The following is a 13,693-nucleotide window of genomic DNA, read 5'->3' as shown; positions in this document are numbered from 1 at the left end:
CTTGTGATCTCTCTCTCTCTGTGTCAAATAAATAAATAAAATCTTAAAAAAAAAAAAAAAAGAAATTATTGGGCCAAATTTACCAGTAGTTATACAATTTAAAAAGTAGCAAGGGTATATCTCTCACTGTGTGTCTTTATCTTGCTGCTGCTGCTGCTGCTGCTGCTTCCTTAGATTTTATTTGTTTATTTGTCACAGAGAGAAAGCACAAACAGGGGAAGCATCACGCAGAGGGAGCTCAGCTCCCTGCTGAGCAAGGACCTCAATGTGGGACTTGATCCCAGGACACTGGGATCATGACCCAGGCCAAAGGCAGACGCCTAACCAGTTGAGACGCTCAGGCTTCCTTCTTGGTTCCTCTTTTGCTTTCTTGTGTCCAGACACAACAGACTTGGGTTCTGGCAAGCTCCTGATTTCTACATGGCAAGCAGAATTCACACTACGGCCAGTATGCCTCCCAGTCACGATTTCATCTACTCAGCGGCTGCACTGTGACTTGTGAGTTATCTTCAGTCAACTCAGACTGGAGAGAGTAGGAAACCCATGCTAGCTTAAAAGTTAAGCCTCGATCCCCAATTCATTTTTACCAGGGAGCTCTTTACTGTGAGAGTCCTCTGGCTTACATTAACAGAGCTGAGAAGTTGATGCAAAACAGATGTTTACTCTATGAAGCAGGACCCTGAAGGGCGGAAAGGAATTACTGACTTCCCAAACATAACCCCTAACATATTAGAGACCTCTTTCCATTCCCAATTTTACGTGCTTGTGGTTTGTCCTTTTTTCTTAAATCACCTTTACAGCAATTTGCAGGTCATTGTTGTTTCACAGTCTAAGAGAAGAGATTCAGCCTGGGTCAAAAGCAACTGTAAAGATGTTAAGTGCATGGCTGTACAGATCTTCCCTCTAATATTTCTCTAGTCACATATTACAGCTTCTTTTTTTTAAAGATTTTATTTACTTGAGAGAGACCAAGCAGGCAGAGAGGGAGAGGGAGAGGGAGAAACAGACTCACTGCTGAGCAGGGAGCCCTATGCGGGGCTCCAGCTCAGAACTCTGGGATCATGACCTGAGCTGAAGGCAGAAGCTTAACGGACTGAGTGACCCAGGCACCCCACATATTACATATTCTTAATATGAACTTTCCTCCCCCCACCACCTTCTCTCTCTCTAACAAATTACGTCCTCCTCCTGGACCAGGTTTCATAGCTTCTCCTTATTCATGTCACTCATTCGACCACGATCCTTAATGGTTCTTCCTCCAGCTCATAACTTCTCAGCAACTCAGCTGATGCTAACCACCAGCTGTCTCAGGATCTCCAGTTGGGATTCGGGAGGCCAGGAATCTTATTAGCCCGCTCATGCCTTCACGCCAAGCCACAAAACTGATCCTGAGAGGCCTAGGGAATGATGACAACGTAGGGCCAATCAGGTGTCGGCTCCTAAGCCTACCATCTCTACGTGGCCTCCTCAGAATTAACATGTTGAAACAGAATTCTCCTTTTTTTTTTAAGATTATTTATTTATTTATTTGACAGACAGAGATCACATGTAGGCAGAGAGGCAGGCAAAGAGAGAGGAGGAAGCAGGCTCCCCGCCACACAGAGAGCGCGATGCGGGGCTCAATCCCAGGACCCTGGGATCATGACCTGATCCAAAGGCAGAGGCTTTAACCCACTGAGCCACCCAGACGCCCCTGAAACAGAATTCTTGATTCATACTCTTTTTCAGTCCTTAACGTCCATAATGTGTCACTCCCCATCTCCATAATGTGACCACCAACTGCCAAGCAGTTCACACTGCTATGTGTTCTCCTTGGTTTCTCTTTCCCCCATCACCTCACCCACACACACTCATTCATCACGTCTTATCGTTCTTTCTCTAAGCTAAGTCCCAAATCCACCCATTCTCTGAATTTTCAGTAGCATCTCTTTAATCCAGGACACCATCATTTCCTATCTGGATTATTACAAAAGCCTTCTATCATCTCCCTAACTAGCTATTACACTTCCAACTCTTCTATCATTCTATCCATACTCCTCCCAGCGCAGTAATGATCTTCTTAAAATTCTTAAAATTCTCTTTAAGGATTTTAAATTCTCTCTTAAAATTCTTAAATTCTCTTAAGAGTCTCTTAAAATTCTTCAGTAGCTCCCTATTTCCCTTAGAATAAAATCCAGTCTTTTCTCATACCTGACACAACTTCCCATGATCTGGTCCTGACTAATGTCTCCACTTGATCTCACGGTATCCTGCTCCCACTCCCAGTGTGCCAGGCACAACAGATTTTTCTCAGTGACTCGGGACCCCTGAAGCTCTTTCCTGCTTTAGGGCCTCTTCACAGACCTCTGCTTGCTTGCTCCTCCCTCTTTTCCTTCCCTTGTTTTAGACAAGCAATCTCTGAAAAGTCTCTCCTTGGTCACCCTGTCCAAAAGAAATTTCCCCTGACTTGTAGGTAATTCTTTATGTCCTTGCCTTCTGCTTTCACGTTTTGCCTGAACCCCTAAATTAGAGGGAAAGAAATTATAGAAAACAGAGAGAGGGCCAAATCCATAAGAAGTCATGAAAATAAAACTTCAAAAAGTAGGAGAAGGGGGAGGAAGCAAGAAATTGAAAGGAAACGGACATAAAATTATCTAACTCATCGGAGGAAGAAAGTTCATAAAATTATTAATAAACACAAATCTTGTCCACCTCTCAGTGAACATTCTGAATACTTATTTCTAAGTCTGATGAAATGATTTCTAGTTTTCCTGTCTTCATGTAAGCCGATCTTCCTTGAATTCTGGCAACTACAATACTCTCCAGTTTGAGAACTTATCAAAATGAAAGTTCAAAATGAGTTACAAGCATTTGAAAAAGTCATTAGGCGCCACTAGAAGAGTCTAATGCTTCTTTTCTCATTGTGAGGTTGTGTAGCAAGCATCCAAGACAAGTTTTAAAATAAAACAACCATCCCTTAGGGCCATGGGTACATGAGGCATCATTTCCCCACAAAGCCTGACCCTCTCGCCTTCCTTTGTCCCCTGCAATGCCTCTTTGTAAATCACAGGTGTTTGCGGGCATAAAGCCCATCAGAAGGGAGTTTATTGTGAAGAGTTCTTTCTTTGCCACTTGTTCTAAACCTGTTCAGAGAGTGCTCCGTGCCTTAGACCAAATCTCCATAAAAATCAAGAAACAAGAAGTTTTCTGTACTCCTGCCCAGCAGCCGCACTATGACATTAGTTTCGACAGCTCTGTGACCTAGTATTATCCCAACTTTATTCACTAGTCTTTTTCTTTCTCTCTCTATTCCTTTTCTTAAAAGCCTATTGGCATTTTTTTAATCTACTGTAAAATAAAAAGGAGGATTTTTTAAAGCACCCTATGTGACAGCTAGAAAAAGCTATCTATGGTTACTGTAGTAATAGTTTCCAAAAAACACCTGCAAATCAAAGAAAGACACCATAGCAGTGTCTTCAGTGTTGTTTTTTGTAGGTTTTTTTTTTTCTTCCCTTAAAGTTCTTTCTTGGCCATTATAGGGTAGGCTCGGGAATGAATTTATGTGACAGCTATGAAGTTAGTATTAAAATTGTGAATAGTGCCTAGTAGTTTTCATGCCCTTACTATAAGATCGCCTCAATTTGCCACACAGCGGTGAATAGGGTAAAGAAGGGGTGGGGGGTGTCAAATGAATGGGAGGAGGAGGGTATGTGAATGGGAGGGTTTCCCTAGAGGGAGCAGCACGGTAGTCACGGGGGAAGAGTGATTTATTTTTGAAATTCCAGGAAGAAAGGCCAAGGGAAGCTGCCTAAGAGATCCTGAAGCATGGGGTTGCGGGAGGGGGGGGGCGGGTGGAGCGGTGAGATAAATAATACGTCTGTACACATTTAGCAAGTGTCAGCGCCAACTCTAAGAAGCAGGGACTGGGCAAGGGCGAGGGGGGATGTGTGATGGTAAATCCATTCCTCTGGTCTTCCAAGATTGAATATTAAATGCCAGCAGGGAGCAGATGCGGGTAGGGGCTGCAGACTAGGGGTGAGGCCACGAAAGGAGGGGGTTAAGCGTTTATCTCAATGGAAATTAACCACTTGGGGAGAATTAGGAGAGAGCGGGAGCAGGCTGGGCGGGGGAGAGTGTCTCTCGGTGAGTTGAAAGAGAGGAACTCTTCTGGGGCAGGGATTTAGGAACCGCGTTCACAAGGCCGAGGTGCGCGCCGCACCACAGAGAGCAAGGCGAGGGTGCCCTCCGCAGCCCCTGTGGCCCCGCCCCCGCGGCGCACCCCCCGCCCCCCTCCGCCAGCCACCACCACCCGTATTAGCATGCGGGCCGCAGAGGGCCGGCCGGGCGGGGGAGGGCGGCAGTGGGATCGCCGCGCGGGGCGCATTGTGGGCCGCGCTCGCCTCCGCGGGGGACCATCTGCTCGCTGTCAATGCATCACCTGCTCGTCTGGGCCGTCGCCGGGGCAACGTGGGGCGGGGGATTAAGGAGCGTGTGCGTCTCGGTCCGGGCCGCGGAGGCGGGGGCGGGGCGCTCCTCGGCCGCCCCCGGCCTGGGACTGTCGGCCTGGCGGAGGGGGCCCGTGACCACAGTGGCTGGCTCAGCAGTTCGCCGCTGCCCCTCCGGTTTGGCAAAGACAGCCGAGCCGCCTTCACTGGCAGAGGTGGCTGGTGTCCCGAGGAGGAGCAAACAGCAAAAGATCCCTCCCTTTGAACCCACCCAGAGGGCGAGAACTGTGACTCTCGCGTCTACCTGGAGCTTCTGGGGCCATGTCCCAGGACGGGCGTCTGCAGCCTCCTGCAGAGAAACTGACCTGCCCAACCGGGTCCCTGGAACCACTCTGAGCAACGCCCCCGCAACGCCGTTCTGAGCGCCCGGCAGTCGCTGGGCAACCACAATGGGGTGCGCATGGCGGGTAGACCCTCCCTGGCTCCTGTCACCTAAGTTGCCGATGATAACTTCCACACCACTCATCTGATATTTTGGTCTGCCGCCCAACGCCCAGACTGGCGTAGCCTTTGACATCAGAATATGTGTGACACTTGCTTTTGGGGGAGGATGGGCCCAAGATTTACCCAAACGGGTTCATTTTCCATGGAAAAAGTAGTTCTGGGAATAAAATTCTGATATCCCCTTTCCACCTACTCCTGTTCTCGCTGGAAATAATTTTGAACACGGGAGTACAATGAGCGAAGCAGCCAACAGGGGGCAGAGTGAGGCTGTGGAGGGAAACCAGAGTCTACTTTAGGATTACGTTTGCTCCAAAGTCCACCAACAAAGGTCCTTCCTATCTGCCAAAGGATTCCATGCCCCTTAAACTCCCGTTCCTACCAAAGTTTTCCATGGACTCCACAGTAGCAAGGCGTTATTAAGCTCTAATCACAGCTGGTAATATATCATGTTTTCTTACTGGGCTGGCTAAGCATTGTTATTCCCCGGCAGAATAATCTGAAGCAGCAAAGAGTTGAGATTCACCAAATCCCAGGTTGGACCCTCCAGACCCGTATCTAAAACATTTCCAGCCGGGTAAAATCCCAACTTGTTTCTAAAGATCTCTGAGTCAAGAAAGTGCCAAACCTGCCTTGTTAGATCTCATTCCAGGGGCTGACAACTTTTGAGAATCAACAGTCTTTCTTTGACTAACTTAGTCACTCCAACCCTTTTCCTACAGTTCTGCTTTCTGAAGGAACAGAGAAACTGTCCTCTCTTCCAGGCAACCCTTTGTTTTGAAGAAATTATTAAATTGTGCATTAACCCTCTCGAATTTTCTCCTTTGACTCCAACCATTCTTCTTTCCTTTAACCAAATCCTTATGTAAAGTTACACTAAATACAAGGTGATAATATCGATCCTATGTATTTCTCTCACTAAAATCTCAGAATCATCAAAAATGATTTCTCTCATCCTTTATGATTTCTATATATGAACATAAAAACTATTTTCACAATTAAAATTATGGTATTAAAATTGACTGTTGCCACCATTTATTTGCTGTTTCTATCATTTATATGTAAGAGAAGAAAGTCAACTATACAAACACCCATGTGTTTTGACATAATAGACGAAGGGGAAAAAAAAGTATGTAATGTATTAACTTGCTTAAAAGATAAAGAAAATTCCACCCATCCGAAACTGCTGTTAATTGTGATTTTTGTGGATTAAAGTTGAGAGTTCTGAGAAGGCAGTCTCTTCGATTCACAAGGTATAGTTGACCCTGGAAAAATGTGGGGGTTAGGAGAACTGATATCCCACATAGTCAAAAATCCACGTAGAACATTTGACTCCCCCCAGATTAACTAGTAATAACCTGCTGCTGACAAGAAGTCTTACCTGTAACAAAAACAGCACATAGTTTGTATGTTATATCTTAGATAAGCTAGATAATAAAAAGTTACTAGGAAAATCATAAAGAAAATATATTTATAAATCTGTAAAAATCTGCATATAAGTGGACCCATGGTGTTAAAATCTGTGTTTTTCAAGGGTCAGCTGTGCTTCCAAATACAGAGAATCATAGCATTATTCCTATTTAAAAGAGGATGAGTTTGAGACCAACTATCCATTCTATCAGCAAAGTAACTGAAACAGAAGTACAAGTAACCAGTCCAAGACTGTTACAGATAGTAGCCGCGGATGCCCAGGGCACACTCAACACCACACCGCGGATGCCCAGGGCACACTCAACACCACAAACCTCCCGAGGGAGCACTTTCCACACCAAGAACACCTCGAAATGCCTTTTATCCACTCTATTCCTACTCCGACAGCTGCTAGCTTCACAGCAGAGATGAGAACTCTTCATCAATTCAACAAATAATCATTGAACACCTGCCACATGTCAGGCAAGCTAGACAAAGATCCCACCCTTATGGCACTCACAGTTTAGCAGGGGTAAATAGATTTTAAAAAAACAAAACAAAACAAAACAAAAAAGTCTTTTCTTTACTCATTTACCCAATAAACCTTTCTTGAGCAACTAATCAAGTACTATGATAAGAGGAAAAAAATATATCCATAAATAAGATAGGGCTATCTCTCTCACAAAAAGAAAAACACACAAAAAAATTAGAGCATAATGTAGTTAATTAGAAAATACCAGTATGACAAAGTATCATGGAAGTAAAGAGGATGCATCAGATAAATTTGCCCAGATAGCACCTCAAAGAGGTCATAAAGTGGGCCATGAAGAATTAGCAGGAATCCCCAACACCTAAAAAGAGTCACGGACATAGAAGATGCTCAATAATTTGTTGTTAAATGAATAAATGATGTAATTTTCAAGTAGACAAAGCGAAGAAAATCCAGACAAAGATGTCATAGTATGAACAAAGGCTCCAGGAAATGCTATTAATGGGATGATGAGTGAGCAATTCACTGTAAACCAAACAATATAAGGAGAAGAAAGAGGTAGGTGGAATGCCAGTGTGGAGGCATGTGGAAGAGGGATTTGCATATCATGCAAGAAGGCAGACTTTTCTTCAGGACCAAAAAATTCTCAACAGCAAAATGCTTGCTTTAAATAGAGTCCTGCAAGGAACCCAAATATAATAAAATTAATCAACACAGAGCTGCCCTACTTGAAACAGAGGTAGGACCTGACACCCTGCCCTCTGGCCACAATCTTTCTAGACATGCTGCGGAACCCAGCATGCCCCTTGGAACACTCTTTGAAAACCAGTGCCATGGTCTGTGGGTCATCACTGAAAATTATTGGATATGACCATGCAAGTTTGGATGGAAAGAAGCCAAGAACAGTTAGGATGCTATTGAAATTGTCCAAGCACAAAATAATGAGGATTTAAATTAGACCAGTGACGATCATACTGAAATAAAAGATAAAGAGATTTTGAAGATGGAATCCTTAATATGTATGGTCTTTTTACTTCAGGGAAAATAATTTCACCTCTGGTACATCTGGATTTGGATATTTTAAAATGATAATATATAACAAAGTACATCACAGCTGTTGTTATGGTCAGCACCTTCCCACGCTTGCAAAAGTTTGTGAAAAAATTCCTTTGCAGTGACTAGTTAAAATATGGCTTGGATCTCGGAATATAGATTTTTGGATTCTAAGAGAAGCAAATGGAAGATTAAGAAAAACAGCAAAAAGGAGGGCACAGATGAGAGAGGTCCAGTACTCCCTTAATTAATAACCAGGAGAACCAATTTGCACACAGTAATCAAAGTGATGGTGAACAGTGACTCTTGCCCACACTCCCTCAAATGTGAGAATTCTTGTTCTTAAAAGGCACGTAATATTCACATATAATATTGCTCACTAATATTTAGATGCAATTGCTGATTAAAAGCCCCTCATGGGTAGAAAGCCTATGACTTAAGGGAACCACAAATTATGGACTGGGTAAAACAAAGATATATGCTCTTGCAAATAAGCTAATGGAAAAGAGGCAGCAAAGGGGAGCTGGGAAGCCAACAAAATTCACATGATGAAGATAGCTGGCATTTAGCCAAAAGTGAAAACTATAAATATTAATCAGATGAGAATCAGTGTCACTTTACTGCAAGAATGTTCTGTAATTAAAAGGGTGGGTATTGTGTTGTGCATGTTAGCACAATTGCTGCCAATAATATCAGATGCCAGAAGCTCCTGAGTGCTGAAGAAAACACAGATTCCTAGAGATGTCACCTACCAGAAAGTTTACTACATACACATGAGCCATTTATGTCAAATTCAAATGATACTACAAAATAAAGGGGGAAGAAATATCAGAGCTTCAAGATCATACTTCTATCTTTAAAAGAAAACAAAAGATAAGGAAAGGAAATACTTGTTGGACACCTTTTTTTTTTTTAAGATTTTATTTATTTATTTGACAGAGATAGATCACAAGTAGGCAGAGAGGCAGGCAGAGAGAGAGAGAGAGAGGGAAGCAGGCTCCCTGCTGAGCAGAGAGCCCAATGCGGGACTCGATCCCAGGACCTTGAGATCATGACCTGAGCCAAAGGCAGTAGCTTAACCCACTGAGCCACCCAGGTGCCCCATGTTGGACTCCTTTTATTTGCCTGGCATTACTAGACATTTTCCATAGGTCATGTCATTTAATCCTTACCTCAACCCTGCAGTAAAGGTGTCCTCATAACCACATTTCAAAGATGCATCAGTTCCAAAATTGGCTCTGCTGTCCAGGGTGCAACTCTGGGTCTGTCTCAGGTAGAGCAGAAGTGAAATGTCCCTGACATTGGTGATGTGACCAGATCATGAGATTAAGGTGCCTGATGGATTATCCACATGAGCAGTGAGTCTTCCAGGGAGCCAATGACCCTTGGTGTGGATGGGAAGTCTTAGAGGAAGGTACCGAAGCCCTCATTTGGGGAAGTCAGCAGTAACTCTGCTTAATGGTCAGGTGCATAAACAATGAATCCTAGAACCTGAAAAAAGAAAAGAAAAGAAAAAGAAAAGAAACATATTGAGTCCCAAAGGATGGGAGGTTATTGGAGATCAGAGGAGTAGTGGTTGAAAGAGACTGAGGGGAATCAAAGTATATTGTTCCCTTCTTTCCTTTGTGCCTGGACACAGATGAGCAAGGGTGAAGACATCCATAGCAGCAGGGTACAAAAGCAGACATCTCTTCAAAGGAAAATAAGGTTTTACTTAGGTTAGAAGTGGAGGGCTCTTTGAAAGAAGAGGCCAAGAATGTAGAGGTTAGTTTCTTTTCTCTCCCTTACCTACAGTCTAAAATCCAAATACTTAAAGTCCTTGAAGCCCTTCATGAGATGATCTAGTCCAGTGGTGCCCTCGTAAATGTTTAACAACCAGCTCTCTGAGAGGATAAAGCCCTGATTTGTAGCATCTGCCAATATCCCTGGTGTAAATACTCCCACCATGATGGGCTTCAGCTTCTGAGGTGACATTAGTGAGTGCAGAGTTTGCAAAATGGGTGCACAATCGGCTCTGATGAACCAGTGCAACTTGACTCCAACATGCCATTGTCCTTCTCTGTTTCATGTTCCCCTGTCACTTCTTCCCACTCTGTATTCTTTTCAAAGGTAGGGTTGCTAACTTGGGCAACTATACAGGGCACAACTCTGGCAGAACCATGTTCATCACAGTCATCACTATAATATAACAGCTTTCCTTCAGATGGCAGGTAAGTATAGAGAACAGGAGACTGTCTCCAATTTCACAGAGGCATCACTAGGTTGGCATGTTGCTCAAAGACCACATAGTGGAAATCCATCCCACAGGCACCTTTTTCTTTAGCTCACATAGAGTTTAAAAATGTTTGTTTTTTAAAAACTAATTTGCCATTCCTCTATCGATGGACCCTTGGGCTGCTTCCACAATTTGGCTACTGTAAGTAATGCTGTAATAAACATGGGGGGGGGAGTGTATCCCTCTGAATTAGTGTTTCTGTATGGAATGGATAAAGAAGATGTGGTATATGGTATAAACAGTGGAGTATCATTCGGCCATTAAAAAAATGAAATCCTGCTATTTGCAATATTTTCAAAGACAAATACCATATGATTTCACTCATATGTGGAACTTAAGAAACAAAACAAATGGCCAAAAGAAAAAAGAGAGAGGCAAACCAAGAAACAGACTCTTAAGTATAAAAAACAAAGTGATGTTTACCAGAGGGGAGGTGGGTTAGAGGATGGATGAAACAAGGGGTGCGGATTAAAGAGGGCACTCCCTGCGGTGAGCACTGGCTGTTGTATTGAAGTGTTGAATCACTGTATTGTACACCTGGAACTAATATTACACTGTATGTTAATTAGGCTGGATTAGAATTAAAAAAAAAAAACTTAATGAAAGATAAAAATAAAAACTAGCTTGCCAAAATTTAAATTTTTGGATTTCTGGATTTTCTTGGGAAAATCAGAGCAGGCTGCATTATGAACAAATGAAAAATGCCTCTGCCTACAAAACCTAGTCATACAAAAGATGTCAGATCCTTCAGCCCACCCTAGCTGATATTTTATACTTAGCATTTTTATCCTGGTATCCCGGAGTTCATGTTATCTGTTCTCCATTTTCCTCTGAAAGCACTCCTCTACCATCCCTCGGTTTCTAGAACAATCTTTGCACCTCAGCGCCCCGCACCTGCCATTCTTCTTCCTGAAATACTCCACTACATTCCCCCTTCACTGGGCCAGCTCCCACTCTTTCTTCCATTCCAACCAGCTCTAAGTGAGACTCCCAAGTAGCCTTCAGCCTGCTTTTACCCATACCACGCACCACAGAGCACACAGAGTGGTCTTTTTAAAATGCAAATCAATTCATGGCACAGAGTCATTCTAATGAGACACAAACTCCTTAAAATGGTCCTTAAAGGACTATGTTATCTGGACACTCTCCCTATTCTTCAGTCACACTGTTTCCCTTTCTCCTTCACACACACCACAGTCATACTCTTGCTGCCTGGAATGTTCTTTACCACATCCTCATAGATACCTTCACCTCACTCAGGTCTCAGCCTGAATCAACTGTACATCTTCAGACAGGCCTTCCCTGGACATCCACAGTGTAGCACAGCAGCTCTCCTCTCTACCAGCCTTCCTTCAACAACTCTCTAGCATATCCCTTTGTGACATATCTTAGATAATCCCCCAGACCTCCACATCAGAATTCCTGGTGGGGTGGGGGGCTGTCATACTATACTTTTATTAAGCTACCTCTGATATGCTCCAATTTGGGAAGAGCCCATCCATGATATAATGGAAAAAATAAGAATAGAACATCATGCATGTTAAGGAATGTTGTCGTCCATCTTTAGTGTGTTGCTCCTTCTGGGTTACTGTAGTTCAGCTCAGCCCTGATCAGACCGTACCAAAAACCCAGCCTAATTTGTGGCAGTAAATTATTATCATTTCCTTGCCTGTTTTAGTGATACCCAAAAACCCCTATAAACAAAATTCTAGAGAACCTGTTAGAAACAAATCCAAAAGTCTCTCTAACCCCTTTGAAGAAGTGATAAAGTGAAGGATAATGCCTAGCAGTGACCTCAGCAAATGAATAGGATGAGAAAAAGGCAGACATGTTAAAAAGAAAGGTAGAGATGCTGTGAGCACCTAAAAATCCCTGGGACAATGTCTGATGTCATGAAGAATTATAAGATTAAAATCTTACTTGATGGTTATGAAAATACAAAGGCTAGAGGGAAAGAAATGGAACATGGTGGTAAGATCAGCCAAGTTCAGTAAATCCTGTGAGTGGTGGGATGGTTTTCTAGTCGGGTTGAATCGGGGAAGCATGGAGAAGTGATTTTGAGTTGGAGCAACATTGAAGCCACTGGGGATGTCATTTTTATGGTATCCCTCCAAAATTAACCCTTACATAGGAAAAAAAAAATGTCCCAAGCCAGATTTGAAAACCCACAACCAATAACTGGAAAGGCAATTCAGTTGCATTCCAATTAATGGAAATGCAATTCAGTGTTAGAATTGTTCAGAACAATGGTAGGAAGAGATATTGCTCTTTTCTGAAACAGCCCTCATCTCCCTAGCTGGACAGAATCTCCCCTTGGACCTTCCCTCTTTTTCTGTAAATTACAGTTACTTATAAATATATGTACTTTCCCTCCTGCACTGTAAGTTCCTTTAGGGCAACATAATATCAAGAGTCAATAACCAAAGTACTGGAGGCAGGGATGCCTGGATTCAGGTCCTGGGGTGGCCACTTGCCAACTGTATGTCCTTCTGCGAATTATTTGATCTCTCTAAGTGTTAGTTCCCTCATCTCTAAAATGGTAGTAATCATTTAAGAAATTTAATAATAGCTAACATTTATAAATGCTTCTGTGCCGGGTACATGCTAAGTATTGTAAGCGTTCTAGTTAGCCCCTGTAAGAACCCTCTGAGGTAGCTACAGTTACTTCCCTATTTTCTAGAGGAGGCAAACTGAGGCATGAGAATATTAAGTAACTTGCTCAGAGTCACACAGCCAATAGGTGATTGAGGTGGCATTTAAACCCAATGCATTGAAAATTAGAATGAAGTAATGCTTGTAAAGGGCTCAGAGCAGTAGCTGTATGCCTACAGTGAGCTTTTTCCAGGGATTCCTCATGCCCCTTCCCATCTGTGCCATTTAGCAGTTAGCAACCCTAAACCACTTTATGCTCCAATCCTATAATGTTTGTTGCTAAAGAATGGTGTGGGGGAAGGGGGATACAAGAATAATCTATAAAGTAACTCCCGGCTTCTGAAGTTAATCACCACCCAACTGAGAGCTTCAAGGAAGAACAGTTTTCCTGGAATATTTCCAAATCTGCCATCTTCAAAGGGAAAAAATAAATCTCGTTCCCTGAGCCAAGCTTGAACACCTATAGTCAGGCTTGAAAGTGCAATTTAAAAAACAACTTAAAAAACCCCTTGTGTAAAATATAGATGATACCGCCAAAGAAAGAAAATGGGTTGAACAAAGCAGGTTTCCAAGCCTGAACCAACTTACCATCATTTCTGAACTAAGCAGGTACTGGATTTTATGCATGGCTACACTGACCCCTGACCAAGTTGCATTTTTATTCTGAATTCCTCTACGGAGCAGTGCAACCGAGCTAGCTGTCAGAAGTCATACCCAGATGTGGGATATAATAAATCCTTAGAGAGAGACTTTTTTCTTTTCTTCCCTAAACCCACCACAACAATTTCCATATCTCATTTCATCTTACACCTTTAGACTTTCTGAACCTAGGGAGTTCTGACATGGAGACAAAATTTTCTTTAAATCCCTGGGAAGCAGTCATTTAAT

The sequence above is a fragment of the Neovison vison genome, chromosome 12, assembly GCF_020171115.1.
Source record: "Neovison vison isolate M4711 chromosome 12, ASM_NN_V1, whole genome shotgun sequence".
In the NCBI taxonomy this organism is placed as follows: Eukaryota; Metazoa; Chordata; class Mammalia; order Carnivora; family Mustelidae; genus Neogale; species Neogale vison.
Note: the sequence above shows the minus strand (reverse complement) of the source record.